Source organism: Lagopus leucura, unplaced genomic scaffold, assembly GCF_019238085.1.
Source record: "Lagopus leucura isolate 7727_CA_CO unplaced genomic scaffold, USGS_WTPT01 Super-Scaffold_739, whole genome shotgun sequence".
NCBI classification, from domain to species: domain Eukaryota; kingdom Metazoa; phylum Chordata; class Aves; order Galliformes; family Phasianidae; genus Lagopus; species Lagopus leucura.
The window spans coordinates 6,223,608-6,239,673 of record NW_024962255.1 but is presented as its reverse complement, the minus strand read 5'-3'; the positions used below and the strand labels follow the sequence as shown (position 1 = coordinate 6,239,673).

Genomic DNA, 16,066 nt, shown 5'->3' with positions numbered 1-16,066 from the left:
CAAAACAAAACACATCTGAAGTTTATAACGTCTGAATGCTTTTATGGTTTTATTTTTTGTTGTTTAGAAGAAAAAAGAACCGCATGCAGTTTAGAATTTCACCAGTCAAGATAATTATTGCGGTATGGCAATTTTCATTCTAAAGGACCCTTAACCTTTTTTGAGATGCATTCATTCTTTTCTGGAGTGAAATGTAACAGCTGTTTCACAATGTCAATAGCTTAAAACATGCTAGATAAACCACTTCCAAGTACACAACAGTAAGATTCAGGGAAGGGTAGAAGTCAAGGGAGTTTTCAGGAGGGTGGATACTAGCAGCTTATATTTATCTCAATAGAAGTCAATTCACTTCATGCTTTAAGTAACGTAGCTAAGAAATTGCTTCAAATACAGAGAAACAACATGACTGAAAATAAACTTCAAGAAGAAACTAGCCAGGCACGAGTGAGCTAGTTTGCACTGCAATATAAGCAATAAGTTAAGCAAAATATAGCCAAGTGCCTTATACACATCAAGGAAGCAAAGGCTCGGACAGGAAAGGGACAGAGCAGAAAGGAAAAACACTGTGACTCAGAATGTGTGTGCGCAGCACAGCAGAGTGAGCTTTCTCCTTGGATCTGGTCCGATATCTTAACAACTCAGCAACCTGGCACTGTCCTCTGGTGCCATCCACCTGCCTGGGCACAGAAGAACCTTGCTGCATTGTGCTTTGACCAGATCCAAACTCGTGTGAACTTGATCTCTTTGGTCACCTTGAAGGCAGCTGTTCTTCCTTGATGTGCTGTCCCCAAACCACACACCCCTTAAGAAAGTTACACAAAGCCAATATGCACTACTGACACTGGTTGGTAGCATTTAGAAAAATAAGGCAGTTTCTGTACGTTCTGTGCTCCCTCACATTGAATTAATAATTTAAATTCAATAAGTTAAAGAAAATAGGCACTATTTTCTGAAGGCATGTATTAGAAGCGGTAGAAATTGTCTAGCTTGGAGATGTTCAGGCAGACCACAATCTTCTGTAATTGCAAAGAACTAGATTCTTTTCAGCAAACTAATACAAGACAGTATTAAAATTTCTTCGGGAAGTCATAATTTGATACAGAGCATCTATTGGTATTTCCAGGCATTTTAATTGCACTGGGTCTGGAAGTGCACCTGCAATCAGTGTAACTATACACCTCGTTCTCCATTTTGGCTGTCAGACAGGAAGTTTGTATTCACTCCATATACAAGGCTGGTTCAGAAAAAGAACCTTTGTATTATGAATTTTGTTCAAACAATTGGACGTAACTGTTCATTGATTTTCTTCAGACATCAGTAAACCACTGACAGTGCCCTCTCCAGGTAAGATAGCTGATAGCTGGTTCACAGCCTGAGGAACTGTGCTTGCACCTTCAAAACTGCCCTCACTAGCTTTAATGCTACTGCTTGTGCAGAATCACAGTACAGTGCACACAAAGAATTAAATTCACTGGCCACATAAAGTTATCTCTCCAAAGTTCAGGATATCTGTGCTAACAACCTTCAGCATGCATCCTTTCCAAGTTGTGAACAGCTGTAAATAATACTGCGGAGTTCTATCCCATGTGCTGCAACTAATAGAATCTAACACTTCTAAAAAAAAAAAAAAACAAACAAAAAAACAGAAAAAACCATTAGATAATCTTCTTGTCACTGCCAATCAACTGACTTTCTTTGATTAACAGAGAATTTAAAAATCTAATCAAAACCATTTCTAAGAGTATGATTTCCTTCAGAGAAAAAATAAAGAACTGCAAAGGTACAAGGTCTTCACATGAACGCAAAGAGATTGCATTGCTACAGAGACACAGCAGTAGCTGCAGAAAGAAAAACAAAAAAATTCAGCTAGCTAGAAATCAATAATTTAGTCTTTACAAAGAAAAAATATGAGTTTCAGAATTCCATTTCAGACAATCAAAAGAAATCTCAAATGAGAGTAAATTTTAATAAAGTTGGTTTTATCAATTAGAATCAGACACACATCTATGAACAGAAAAGACATGCTTTTCATAATCTTTCAACTGAGGCATATATGTGCCTTGCAATGACAGCCAAATGAAAGGTGTTTAAAACAGTTGCAAAAAGAGGCAGCAGGAAAAGAAAAACAAGAAAAGGCTATGATATGATTTGCATGCTTAAACAGATCACCTAACATGTGGCACTTTCTACTAACCAAACATCTGCTTGTCCTGGTTGTACTCACCACCTGCCAGTCTCAGCAGAATGAATAATTGCTTATTATCTGTGAATTCAGGGTAACATTTAATTCGGTTCCTCATCTTTTCCACGAAAACAGTAGAAGTTATACGTACATATGTGCACGCATATTTAAATCTCTTCATAGAATTAACCAAAAACCAAAATATTTGAACCAATTAGCAAAAATATTTCTTAGCATTCTGAAAAATGGCAAGAGAAGTTTGCACAGACAACAAATGAACCCTCAGCCTATGAAAAACTACCATTATTTCAAAAAGAAAAGCATCTGATTTAAATAAAACAAGAAATACCTTGCACTAAACCAGCTTGTAGTTTCACTACATTGAAACTTTTCTTCCCTCCACCTCCTTCTGAACTCTAGGAAACCTATCACCAATTTTTTTGCATTCTGAAAAGCATCTATCAGACGTTCACCAGTGGCTAAGCTAGACAGGAACTTCCAGCACCAGATCATGGAGACATAAATTGGAGCATCACAGATGTCAACATCTTTGTAGCATTTAGCAGCACATGTGAGGCATGCGAGCATTATGTACATCATCTGAACAAATATGAGCCTGCTCTCCCAGTGTGGTGACCTGAAAAATTCACCCAGCTGTGCTACCTTGGTGGCATGTTGAAGCCCAGCTTCTCTGCTGAGAGAAAGCTTGAGAACTGAGCATCTCCTGTGCTCAAACCAGGTTGGGGGACTAGTCCAGAGCGAGAGATCAGATGACTGTCTTCAAAATATTATATAAGGAAAACAAGGAAAGACTCTTCCTTATAGCAATATTATTTTACATCTTAATGCACTATCTGGAAAGCATGCCCATATTTCTAGTTTGTAATCAGCTAAATAAAAAATCTGATATCGGTTGTCAGGTTTATTAAGGATTATTACTAATAAATTCTTTCTGTCTTTCTCACATCCCTACATTTCTATTGGGCATGTTGTTTCTCAAAATCTGACAGCATTAGTCAGCACACCAAAGTAAAATATCAGATCATAATGCTATGTCTTTTTCATCTTCGTATGTGTCCACACAGAGCTCTCAGAATATTGCCAGAACAACTGTCTTTTGCTTTTACTTACTACTTTTTTTTTTTTTTTTTTTTGTAAGTGATGGACAGGAAGAGCAGATTTGCAGATTTGAATATGCCATAAAGGAATTAAGATTCAGTAAAATCTACACACATGTGTATGTGTACATATGAGTTTGTGTATATTATAATCTTTCACACAACTGAAACTGTTACCATGTTGAAGTAATTGGTTTACAGCAATAAACAAAAGAATGTCTAAATTAGCAATTCAGCATATTGGAACATAAGAAATCTGAGGCACCCATGACAAGGCATACTTCAGAATAAATATACTTCAGGAAGTCAATAGAATTAGCCCTGATTTAGATCTCAGCAGACTTGCTGTCAATTAAACCAGTATTTAATTCAATAGACTTTGTCAGCTTGCTTAAGTTACAGGCCAGCTGGAGGTTCTTTTCTTTATTCATCTCATGAACTGTTTTCTGGAATTACTGTAATTAGCTGCTTGGGCTCCTGGTTCACTCCCCCACAGAGGACTGCTCTGCTACCTGGGTTTATGCCCTATTTATTTTATCGATACATATTATGAGATGCCTACAGGAACTAAAGAAGCTCTGGAATTAAGATGGATCAAACTAACAGTCCAATTTCTATCCAAAATTCTGTTGCTAATGCTCATTCTAGGAAATGGGAAGCAGGGAAAACAATGGAAGATTGGAAGCAGTGACAGTGGACAGGATCATGTCTTCACACAGACACACATGGCTTCACGGTTAAGGTGGGTTAATTTCTAAAGGAGAGGATGGATGAAAGAAAGCAATCACTTCCTTTTCTCACTGACCTGTAGCAGCATTAATCTATATAGTGTCTTTCTAGACTGGTCATGCAATACTGACTGAAACAGTGCAGAACTGGAGAAATGATACGTTCTAGAGGGATGCTTCAAAATCAGAATTATAATACCACACTTCAGCAAGAAAGTCTGCCTCTACAGAGGCTGCCATTCTGAATATCCAAACTTTGGGAATACTCATGGTTATTACAAATTCCAAATGGACAGGATTTCTGAAATAATTATAACTAGAGAGACGGTATATGCATCAATGTACGTACTTTATACTATCTACATCTAGAAAGTTAATTTAACTATAGGGAAGGATATTTAATCATTGCTACAGCCTGATTAACTACCATGGAGCAACTGAGCATTACTAATGTGGATGGGCTGTACTGGGAGAGACAAGAGAAAAAAAGAGGTTGAGGAGATCCTTCCTGGTCAATTACTCCTGTCCTTCCAGGAGACCCAGCTGCCTCTTTTACTTTTTGTCGCAAAGCCTTTCCATCGGTGAAAAAATAGACTGACAACTCCAAAATTTACTCAAAACGCCTACCATAAATCCCCCTGTACACAGACAACAGCCAAACTACTGCAGGTCTTTATAGTGCATTTTGCTTAATAACTATGAGAACTGAAAAAGATCACCAGGTAGGCAATAGTAGCAGCACACAGCTCACCTCTGGACTGTAGTAAATGGTCAACAAATGCATTATACTCTTCTCAACTGAAGCCAGAGGATAACATATAAGTGCAACTTACATATTTCAAGCAAGGAATCTTGTTTCCTGTTTTTCTTAGAGTAAAAGAATATAAGAACATTTATAAATTTCCAATGACATTTTAAACTAACTGGTATTAAAAACAATATATAGAATAAGCAGAAATTGCAACACATTGTTTCTCAAATAAAAAGCTATTAAAAAACATCAGAAGTCTAAAATTAATGCAAATAGGAAACAAGAGAATGCTGCTTTATGCCAGGCAATGCCAATGAGCTTCAGTTTAATGTGCTTCACATAGGTCAGAAAGAAAAGAACGTACAATCTCATTCCCTCTGCTAGGAGATACCCTGTCCAACTAGAAAGCTTCCCTTAAGATGATGGTTATCGATTTTCCCAAGTAGAGTCTCCCTGTGGTAGAGACAAAGGTTTTAGCAGTGACCCCTCCAACTCTTCGCAGATGAATCAGTTATCAGACAGTAGTTATTCTCACATCCTCATCAGATTTTCCAATATCAAACTGTTACGCTCTGCAAATCTATCTCAATGATTACACCAAATCAGCAATGGGGAAACTAAATGATTTGCTAGAATGCTGAGAGTCCCTGCCATCTTGCCTGGCTCAGTAATGTACTACCTTGATGCACAAAGGAGGTTGACCTACTTGCTAAAATTGAGCTCTAGCAGTAGGGCACGGTCTCTTTTGGGAGTTTTAAAAATCATAGATTAATTTCACTATAGAATTCACTAAGTGCAATAATTGTTCTAAAGGCACTTCCATTCAATCCCTTAAAAGTTTGATTAAATCTGAAAAATATCTCTTTAGTTTAATCCTTATAAAATCAGAGTCTCACTGAAAGTTGAATATATTAACAAAAGGCAATCCAACCCATATTTTCCCTTCATATTTCTTCTTTATGAGCCATGATAAATGACTACTTTGCCCTGTCTCTTGGGAATGAAAGAAATGGAGAAATATCATGGTATATGGATTATTAAAAAGCCTCAAACAGGAGTCATCTTGGATAAAGTGTTATGAAGGTGGTAAGTCATGGCTGACATACCATAATTATAATACACAGCAGACTTGTAATCCCACCCACAGGCAAAACCGACAGCAAGGCATCACATAAATAATAAAAACACATGAAAACTTCTCACTTTCTTCCTTAGAGGTTTACCAGTAGGCATTTCTTTTTCCTTACTGTTTTATTAAATCAAACAGTTAAAATAACATACTTATAGATCTTGTAACACTTCAGACTTTTCACCAACCCTCCATCATGATTCAAAACAGAAACAGAAAAAAAAACAATACTGATTTGAATTCTGGTTTGTCTAGTTTGTCTGGTTTGTGGAATAGACAGAATATGTTTAATTTTTCACTTCACTGTATGACTGTGTGGTATGCTCTATTAAAAGGTTGTGGTTGGGCAGCAGAGAAAGGTGGCCAACCATTTTTTTCATAGCCAGATTGCACGTGGGATCACACCAAGTAGCATGAAGAAATGGGAGATCATGGCTTCCCCAGAGGCAGATGACTTTTCTCCACAGACAGATGCATCTAGCATGTGGGATGCAACATACAGTTAAGGGCCTCCTAGCAGGGGATGAAAGTGGAGGATGTGCGACAGAAGGAGAATCAAACCTAGAGAGAAGAGACACTGAGAAAAGATTTATCTAGGTATGTAGAGAAAATGGGACATCCTCTTTTAACTACAAAAGCCAATGACAAATCCTGTAATGAAAGAAGCAGATACAGTGGGCATACCCTAGATTCAGATTCACCCGTTTATTTTAAGCTAGCTCACCCAGCAAATCTGTGTTTTCTGCTTCACTGGTTACTGTGTTCTCTATCTGTACTCAATTAAAGAAGCTCTAGAATGTCCTTCTGGTAAGCCTATAAAGAAAAAGTTCTCCAAACACTAAGAAACTAATCAGAATTAATGAAAAATAATAACAAAAGCTTGGTGCACTTCCTACATGCACACAAAGTAAATATTTTATGCTCTTTTGCCCTTGTTTGGCCCAGTAAAAGCATGGACTAGCAATGCTAGTTCCTCTTCAAAATTTCTAGTGAAACTGCTTCGCAATATCACTGTACAAACTCAGAAAACCTCCTGAAAAATGCCTCAAACCCAATTATTTTAAAACTTAGGAGAGAACAGAGGAAAAAAAAGCAAATGCAACATCAGGTTCAACTCCACAAGTGAGCTGCTCCTTTATCAACCCCTCAGGTTGCTTTAATCATTGGTTTGAACAATGAGCAGCAGTGCCTGTTATACCTATCCTGCAAATATCTGAAGACCCAAATGTTAACAAACAGATGGTAGGAGTTTCAATACCGAACGTTCTCAAAATTTACTTTTCCACAACATTTTTCTGACAGTATAGGAAAACTACAATAGCAGTTTTCTGAACATGTAACTAGATGGCTTATGTGTTAGATATCTAACTATACGTGCAACTTTTTGGTATAATAAAACCATAGGCCCCAGGTGTTACTGAAACATATGTAGCTACGCTGGCCTTGTAGATTGGTGTTGAATGGGGTCTTGAATGAGAGTACAGAAAACGAGAGAAGGGTCAGTTTAGATTCAGTACAGTTCAGACAGCAGACTTGCAAAGAATATCCTAACTTATGCTTACTGTTTTATCAATTTTATGGCTGAATAAATTGCATATTTGAGAAAATTATATTTGGTGCTAGCACTTCTTGAACTGAAATGTTCTCATATTAAATATTATCCATGCTTCTAGCAGCAGCTCAACTAACTACTGTATCAACTAATAAAACTTTAAGAATCTGAAACCTTAAGACAAACAACACAGGGAGAAACAGTGGGTCAACCTGCTGAAACCAGATTCACTTGTCAGGTCAGTAAGACCATCAGACTGTTAGTTAACTGCATACAACAAAAACTGTCATAATCAGTTTCACCACAGACATACTACCCCAGAACACAGCACACACAGGAGACAAGAATTGCCTCACCATTTGTTATTCAAAGTTTTCTGACAGCAGCAGAAGCAGCAGGACCAGACAAGAAAGCAAAGAAACTTCAGACAGAGTTGGAACAAACGCAAGCACCTGTCCTGAAGCGAAGCAGTAGGAAGGGACCTTCTGGTGGTATTCTGACTGAGAGGATCACTGCTGTAACTAAACAAATCCTTTTTCTTCTTGTTGCTATATTCAGGGAAGCTGATCTTGGCAACTCAATTTTAAGCAAATAACTTAAGTCAGAAGCTTATTGTATTACTCATTTATATTATTATATGAGTTATATATTATATATATATAACTCATATATTATATTGTATTTACTCTTATTCACTTTCTTTTCTTAAAACAAAAAAAAACAAGCCTGTATCTGGCTACCTACTTGGCTTGATAATGAACAGTATAGCATATTTCTTCGACTCCTCCACTATAACAGACTCTGTGGAGTCTTTCCCAATATATCTGCTTTATAATATAGCCCAATACCTGAGGGTTCTTCAAATCTCACAATTAAACACACAGAACTTCACAGCTTGTCTTTCAAATAAAAGATATTGTCGTCATTGAAGTAGATGCTTATAGGCTAGAGCTGTTTGAATACATTAAAGAAGTGCTGTTTCAAACAGATTTACTTCATTCTTTTGAAGAAGAATTAAATGATAATAGACAGCATACTTCAACTAGAGATCTCTAAGCACAATACAAAAAGTTAATAATGAATATGGAAAGAGAGCTGCATCACTCTGTTCTTTGTGGCATCTTAAATTCATAGATGGAATACTGTACTGGTATTGTGCATGCTTTATTCTTTGTAATACTCTATTTATAAATACTTGATGTGCTTTCAGCACGCAGTCAGTTTTTTGCAACTGTTCCTAAGACAATTTTGACTGTAAAGGTGATTTGGCCTGTGCAGATACCAGGCTTTAGATCTACACGATATTTCTGTTTGGTCTATGCTGTACTAACAGCTTTCTGAGTCAGCCCTGCCTTCATGAAATAACAGTTGTGTTTGTGAGATCTCTGCCAACAAAGTGCAGCCCTTTTTTGTGACTCTCATTATGATACATCATTTCAGATCCAGACATCATTTCACTTGTTAACAATCTTTTATGCTCAACATGACCTGGAATCCAGCCATCTAAGAAAATCACCTTTATCCAATTTTTCCATACTGACAACAACATTTTTCAGTTAAAATAGAGAGTGACTTCCTAGGTCACACAGAGTGATCCCCCTGTGAGATTCCATCTCTAGAAATTGTTCCCAATAATCTCCATCAACAGTGGATTTTGGTGAGTTTGGTATTCAATACATTTCAACCCAGGCCATTCTATGATTCTGTGATTCTATTTTAGCCTGCAATAACACAGAACTGACTTTTTAAAATACTGTCAATATTTTTATTATTACTGTCCTCTGCTCATATATTTTCTTTCATGCTGGCAATCAACTAAAATATATGTACACATTACTTAAATATATTGTGGTGTAAACATTTAACATTAAAATGTTTCCTGTTCATGATCATATGGCAGAGGAGTTCTATAAATATTTCTGTACATCAGTTACTTAATGTATTAAAAATGCAGACATACAATAATCTGACCATAATCTCATAGGCTGATACACAGGCATCATGCTCAGAAAGAATCTTCCATTCTGAGAATTACTATCAACATTTGATAATGTCACCATTCCAGTAAAAAAAAAGTCTCAGAATAGAAAACAAGTTTTATTGTGCTTGCTTATTTACCCAAGTATTCGTTTATTCATTATTCATACATTCATGGGGTAATGTAGTTCTAGAGCAGGTGTATTTCAGAATTCTTCCTTTGACAGAAGTTCACACTGCATACAGATTGTGCTTTTTTTTTTTTTAATATCTGCTAGACTGAGCATTTCAATAGTCATTTGAAAACAGAAAGTCCTGCATTTAGAGGTATTTGTGCCAGGAACTGAAACACTGACAGACAATCTCTGCCAAATATTGTTATTCAAGTGAATTAGCGAATTTGTACAAAGAGGTTCAATCAGAATTCCAATGCCCTTTTGCATATATCTTTTCAAAAGACTATTGAGGAATTAATTTGAATTAAAAATTGATGAATTAAGGTTGTTATTATTTTTAATATAATGAAACTAAGGAACTGAGCTAAATCAAGTCAGATAGTTTGTGGCACAATGTGACCTACAAATTCTTCATGCCCCACATCTCAGCTGACCACTATGAAATTCTGCCATTAAACTTGGCTTTTGATAATGTGAGCAGCAAGTATTTACTAGCATTCAGTAATATACTTCAATACAAATTGTCAGAAGCAAAGATAAAAGAGAAAATGTTTAAACTTCTGCTTCTGTTGTTTATTTTAATAGAGCTAAACAAAAAGGCTTGAAACTATCACTTTCCTTATCAAATCTGATTTTGTGCCACAACCAAATAGCTCAACTGCTTACAATCAATTGTCCACCTTTAGACATACTGAATATATCATAACAATTTACAGATGGAGACTTCATAGAATTTGATAATTACTGCTGAAACTGCTGAAACTCCATCCAGCTGTAGTTGCAGCTTACCAAATAATATGAAGCAACAGTAACGATTAGTAGAACTAAACACACTTCAAACACCACTAAAAGGAAACTGTTGTATGGTTGCCATCAACATGCAGTTCTTGCAACTGTCCCTGACACTGAAATCAGGCTAAAAATGAAGAGCTACAAGGTCTAGTTTATATGTTCATGAAAGCCAAGATGACATCAATTTGATTTGTTAGTTAAAATAATTGAGCACATACTCTGGTGCTGACAGTATCTCTCAGAGATTTTGCTGAGATACTATGCTAAAAAGCAGATCTGACACCTCACAGCAAATTCTTCTCATACTGGTGTGATTTTTAAACTTAATGATTAGATAAATATATTTCTTAGAGTGGGAAATAAACACAGTCAGACTGTCATTTATTTCTGGCGCACGTGGTTGTTGTCTTAGTTCCACACTGATGCTGTGCAAGAAGGAATAGCAAGTAATTTCCCACTTTAGAATTTGTGAAGTTGTTTTCCATTATTTCCTATTTTCTTTCTTCATATCTCACCAAATTCTGACCTGCTTCCATGTGGAAATAACTGCACAAGGCACAGATGAGAACAAAATTCTATGTGAACTCATCTATTGAAAGGGGTTTTCTCTTCATCTCCCTCTGAATACTCTCCTAAGATCCACAACTATATTACAGGAGCTTTGATGAAAACTCCATAATTAGAGATGTAATTATTTTGTACAAGGTTGATTTTAATCCTCTTAACGCCTAACTTTTGTGCAATGTTTGTGCATGTAAAAAAAAAGAAGAGAGAATGTTCAACTCAAGATTCATTAGGATTTGTTAAATACAGGCAGTCATGCTTATGGGGTATAGAAGATTCAGCACTGTCTTAATCACTGTGGGTATCCTGTCTCTTCCTCACAACTAAGATGTGTCTGCTTTTTGTAATCTAGCCTCAAGATTCATGCTGTGAAAATGTCATATAAACAGTCAAACAATGTTCCAATGGAGATTACCAGCAAGATCTTATGCTTAAAGGAATTCCAAACAAATCTGCAAGACATCCCTTTTACTGAGGGTTGACAGTGGTCTATTTGCAAATATTTCCAGTGTATTTTGTGTTTGCAAATACAAGTCACAGTTTACACAAAGCATGGGTCCCGCAGGCAATATTTTCCCAAACATAAATAAAATGAAATAAAGAAATGTTTTTTAAATGTGTCACATATTTGCAACAAAAGGCATTTCCAAACTCACTTACCTTTCTTTTTTTTTTTTTTCCCCCAGTTATTGAGTAGAATAATTCAGCTATAGTTTTACAATGAAAGCATACAGAACATGAAATATTTCAATTGCCAAAACAAAGAACTCATTTACAGAACTTGGGCAAACAGGGACTCTACTTCATTTTAGAATAAAAACACTCAGGTTCTTCATATTTCTTCTATTGTACTCCTCTACGTTCAGCTGTATTTTTCTCCATGAATAATTCAACCTATGGAATTTGCAAGAAATACATTTACCTTTTCTTCTCACATTCATCTTGAAAAGAAAAGTACAACTGAGAACGAAGGAGGTTTCTTATTTTGAAGAAAATATTCTATATTTATCTTTGGTTTGACACAATATATTTATAGGAAAAACCTTAATAATCTTTTTTCCAAATTATTCTATCATAGTACGTAATCCACTCAAGCAGAAAGAAAAAATTAAACCAAATGTAAACATGCAAGAATTGCATTCTACCCATAATAAGACTTTTACCCGTTTCCTTTGCCAACAAAGGGTCTTTAGAGATCACAAGTAGCCAAGGCTCCAGTCCTATTTCTCAGCTGTAAGACACTTTGCCAACACATACCAAATTGAATTAGTATACTCAAGTGCACGTTTACAAAGTGCTCTGCAGTGGACAAGCATCTGTTTTAAGTCTAAAGTAAGGAAATTTAGTTAGGCATTTCTCAATATGAGTAAAACTGATTCAATTACAGTTGTAAGCACCTAAGATAAAATTCTCTTCAGTATGTAACTTTTTACAGACATGATGCAACTTGGCAACATTCTTACAGATGAAAGCACTTAATATTGCCGATTCCTAAAAATGCTGTTCTTTTTTGCAGTGAGCAAGAAGCATAGGGTTTCTCATCATGATAGATCTCATCTAAACGTAACAATCAGAGCATTTTATCAGACTGCAAAAATGGAGTTTCAGCAACTTCGGAATATATCACAAATGAGTAACTTCTCCCATCTTCCTCAGAGGTACTGTACAAAACACATATGACTGTTTCAGAAGCAGATGGTCTTTCAAGAAAATCTATTTTAAAAAGAATGAAAACATGTCAACTGACATAAATAACCAATGGTAAATGTTATTGTTCTGAACAGAATTTTTCCTGTGAAATAGTGTGTGTGCAAACCATTAATTCTGCCATCATTCCAGCCAGCTTGGGGAAGAACTGCAGACTGTTCTAAACATATATATATATTTGTATTGATATATTTATATGATCCCTGTCATAAAATATCCTGAACAAGAACACGATTTCTCACTTACGTAGGCTCTTCCTGCCAGGGATGAAGATGAACACAATCTCAAAGCTCCTTATAAGTACCATCTAAATAAGCCTACAAGGGCAGCTACGGGTTATTACATTCTCTGTATATGTGGACAAATGAGACAAGGAAGTTTATATCTCAAGAGATCACTGGGAGTTAGTAAGCTGCCTGAAGCCTTGACTCCCTTATTTTTTCTCTCACAGATGGATAATTAAGCTATTATATTGTGGAAAATTCATCTAAGAGCAGAAATATAGGAATTATGAACCTGCACAGATGTTCAGAAAGTTACAGAAAGGTTCTCATTAATAACACTTAATAATACAGATGATGAGCAGAAAGGAAATTAACATAGTCGTGACCTCTTTTCCCACTTCACATCTCTTGTACTGTGATAGCAAAGTTTACCACTGACAATTACAAACCAGCTCTGAAAGGATGTTCTCCCTATGCTTAGGAATATACAGATTTTAATAATATGATTCATTCAATTTCTTGATGTTAGCGGTTAAATATCTTCATTATAATCCTTTTCTATCAGAGTTAAAACATTCCACAAAGCACTAAGTACCCTCAACTCCATGCTACAGCTGGGAACAGTGAGTCAATGAAGCAAAACAACTTAATGACCACCTTCAGCCACTGCCTGTGCTGGAAATGAACCAAAGGAAGCTTAAGATAAAAGATATAAAAATGTAAATAAACTTTATCCATCCATGTCCCCTGTGGCACTAAGGATCTTTTCAAACATAGACGATTGAATGTAGGTAAAAATAAATGAATGAATAAAGGGCAAAAAAATAAAAATTCAAATGAGAGAAGAGAGAGAAACGTTGATAAACTCTACATTCAGAGGAAGAGCGTGTGACGGTGAGTATTCCAGCAATTATAGGAATAAGGGCTGATGGTGGACTTGATGCATACAGTCTAACATGGGGAGCAGACATGAGAAGTGAAATGAAAAGAAAGCGTCTATCAGCTGCCAATTAAAATCTCAAAGGGCTTTGAACTTAACAGGCTAATGCAACTGCTCCACAGGCTTCACCTGAACAGTTTACACCACTTTTTTGTTTTATTCCTCTCCTCCAAGTTATGCTTGTTTTCCATTAACTGATTCTTTCACTCCAGTATAATTGAATTTAAAATATTAGTGTGGCATATTAAAATTCCATAATTAATCTTTTCACTTGATTGTGTTATTCCATTATGTTTTATACTTTTTACAGTCTCTGTATCTCCTAGATTTTTAGGCCTTTTTTTTAGTATACAAATGCTTGGGTTGCTACTTTGCAGGTGTTTACATAGACTAGGAACATAAATCATACAACAATCATCAAGTAGTAGGTACTTAAATCTTTTCAGTTTCTTTGACAATCTTAATCTCCAACCTTCATATGTCCTGACTGGTCAACACATGCTGCTCTCTTTTTCTAAGCATGAATATGCCATGCTTTCTCAAACTCCATATGCACACAGTGAATAGAAGGCAATCACCCCAACCTTTTGAAAAGCAAGGTAGTAGATTTAAGGGATTGCTCCCATTCTTTTGTATTGAAACCAAAGATACTAGAGCTTTTTCTGAAGCTTTCCTTCCATTAAGGTCTGCCTAAACAATCTAAAAGAGAATACACAAAAAGTAAATGGAAGTCACGATCAGCCTTTGCCACAGAAATACAATGCTACAGCTCTGGAAGAAAGGAAAATATATACTGAGACAGGAAATACATATATTTACTTGCACTCATAATTCAATCACACCTGTGAGGAATGAAGAACAATCATGGTTGCAAAAAGAAGAGATCTCAGGGAAACTGCTGACAATCAACTTGCCTTTGCAAAAAGGTCCTTTAAATTCCCACAGGATTTGGGTTACCCTCATCAACATGCTCCTAGGACTCTTCTAAAGGAAATGACTACTGAGAGACTCTCTAATGAATGTTGAATCTTATGGTACCTTAGCTTTTGACTGGATTCATTCTAAGCCTCAACACTGAGTACGCCTTTGCTCCACACTGTCACAGATCCTAAGTATAAAGGCTTTTTTAGGATAAAGGCAGGAATGAACAGGTACAGAAAATTTCCATGTAGAGATAAGGAAAACCATGCAGAAAAGAATCTGTATTTTCATGAAGAAGTGTCCCTCCACAGCTAAATCCACAGAAAGGCTGATATGGAAACAACTGACAATAAATCAGAATTGATCTCTCACTCAAATAATATAAAGACAAGAGCGACTTTTGAAGCTTTTAAAAATACTTCTGAGATATAACATATTTTTGCTGCAATAATAAAAAGTCAGGCTGTCAAAATAATTGAATACTACTAGTTCCATGGTAGTTTTGCTCTGACAAATATCTTCTACTCGAAGTTCTTCTATATACTGCTGAACATGTGTTCTTGCATATTGGCAAATTTTTGCTCTCAGTCTCTGCCCCTTTCTTGCTCTCTCTCTTTTCTACCCATTTAGGATTATACTCCCTTTCAGAATATGTTCTGCATTTGACATCCAAAGAGTAAAGCTTTTCTATATTAATCATCTAATTAGGAAATTAGGTATCAAAGTGATCAGTATTACTGATCAGTCATTTTAGTTATCTTCCAACTTAGTCTTTTTTTTTTTTTTTTTTTTTTTTTTTAATACATTTCTTTGCCTTGAGGTCTCTTTTTACTGCTATATTACTCCACACATCTGGACTACACCCCATCATGGTCACAGTGCTCTGCATATTGAAGTTGGACCTTCTGTATGTTCATGAAACGCACATTTAAAAAAAAGTAATAATGTGTACTAACACATCCCAGTTTTCATTTGAGGCCTCAAACATTCTGCATGATAATTATGCCAATTTTGCTGTGTTTTGATTTCATTTTCAAAATGATTATGTGATTTATACAAAGTCATTTGGGAAGCGTATATCAAAATGGAACTGAACAAGTTGACCCATGCCCCAAACATCAGATGCCTGCTGAGGATAACATGGCACCGACAGGAGACTCATTTTTCCATAGTAGCAGTTAGAGAAACACAGCAGAATACTCCCAAATCATCGCAAACACAATTGGATTCTAGTTTTATGTACTCATTCATAAACTCATGTATGTACTGCTTATAAAGCTGAATTTCTTCCTAGGCCTTCTATGG

General features: G+C 36.0%; 1 protein-coding gene across 2 annotated transcripts in view; it reads right to left on the bottom strand.

Moving 5' to 3' along the window:
- The window catches only part of GRID1 (glutamate ionotropic receptor delta type subunit 1), a 513,133-nt gene that overhangs the window by 79,184 nt on the left and 417,883 nt on the right, over positions 1-16,066 (bottom strand). The gene's annotated exons all lie outside the window — the stretch shown is intronic.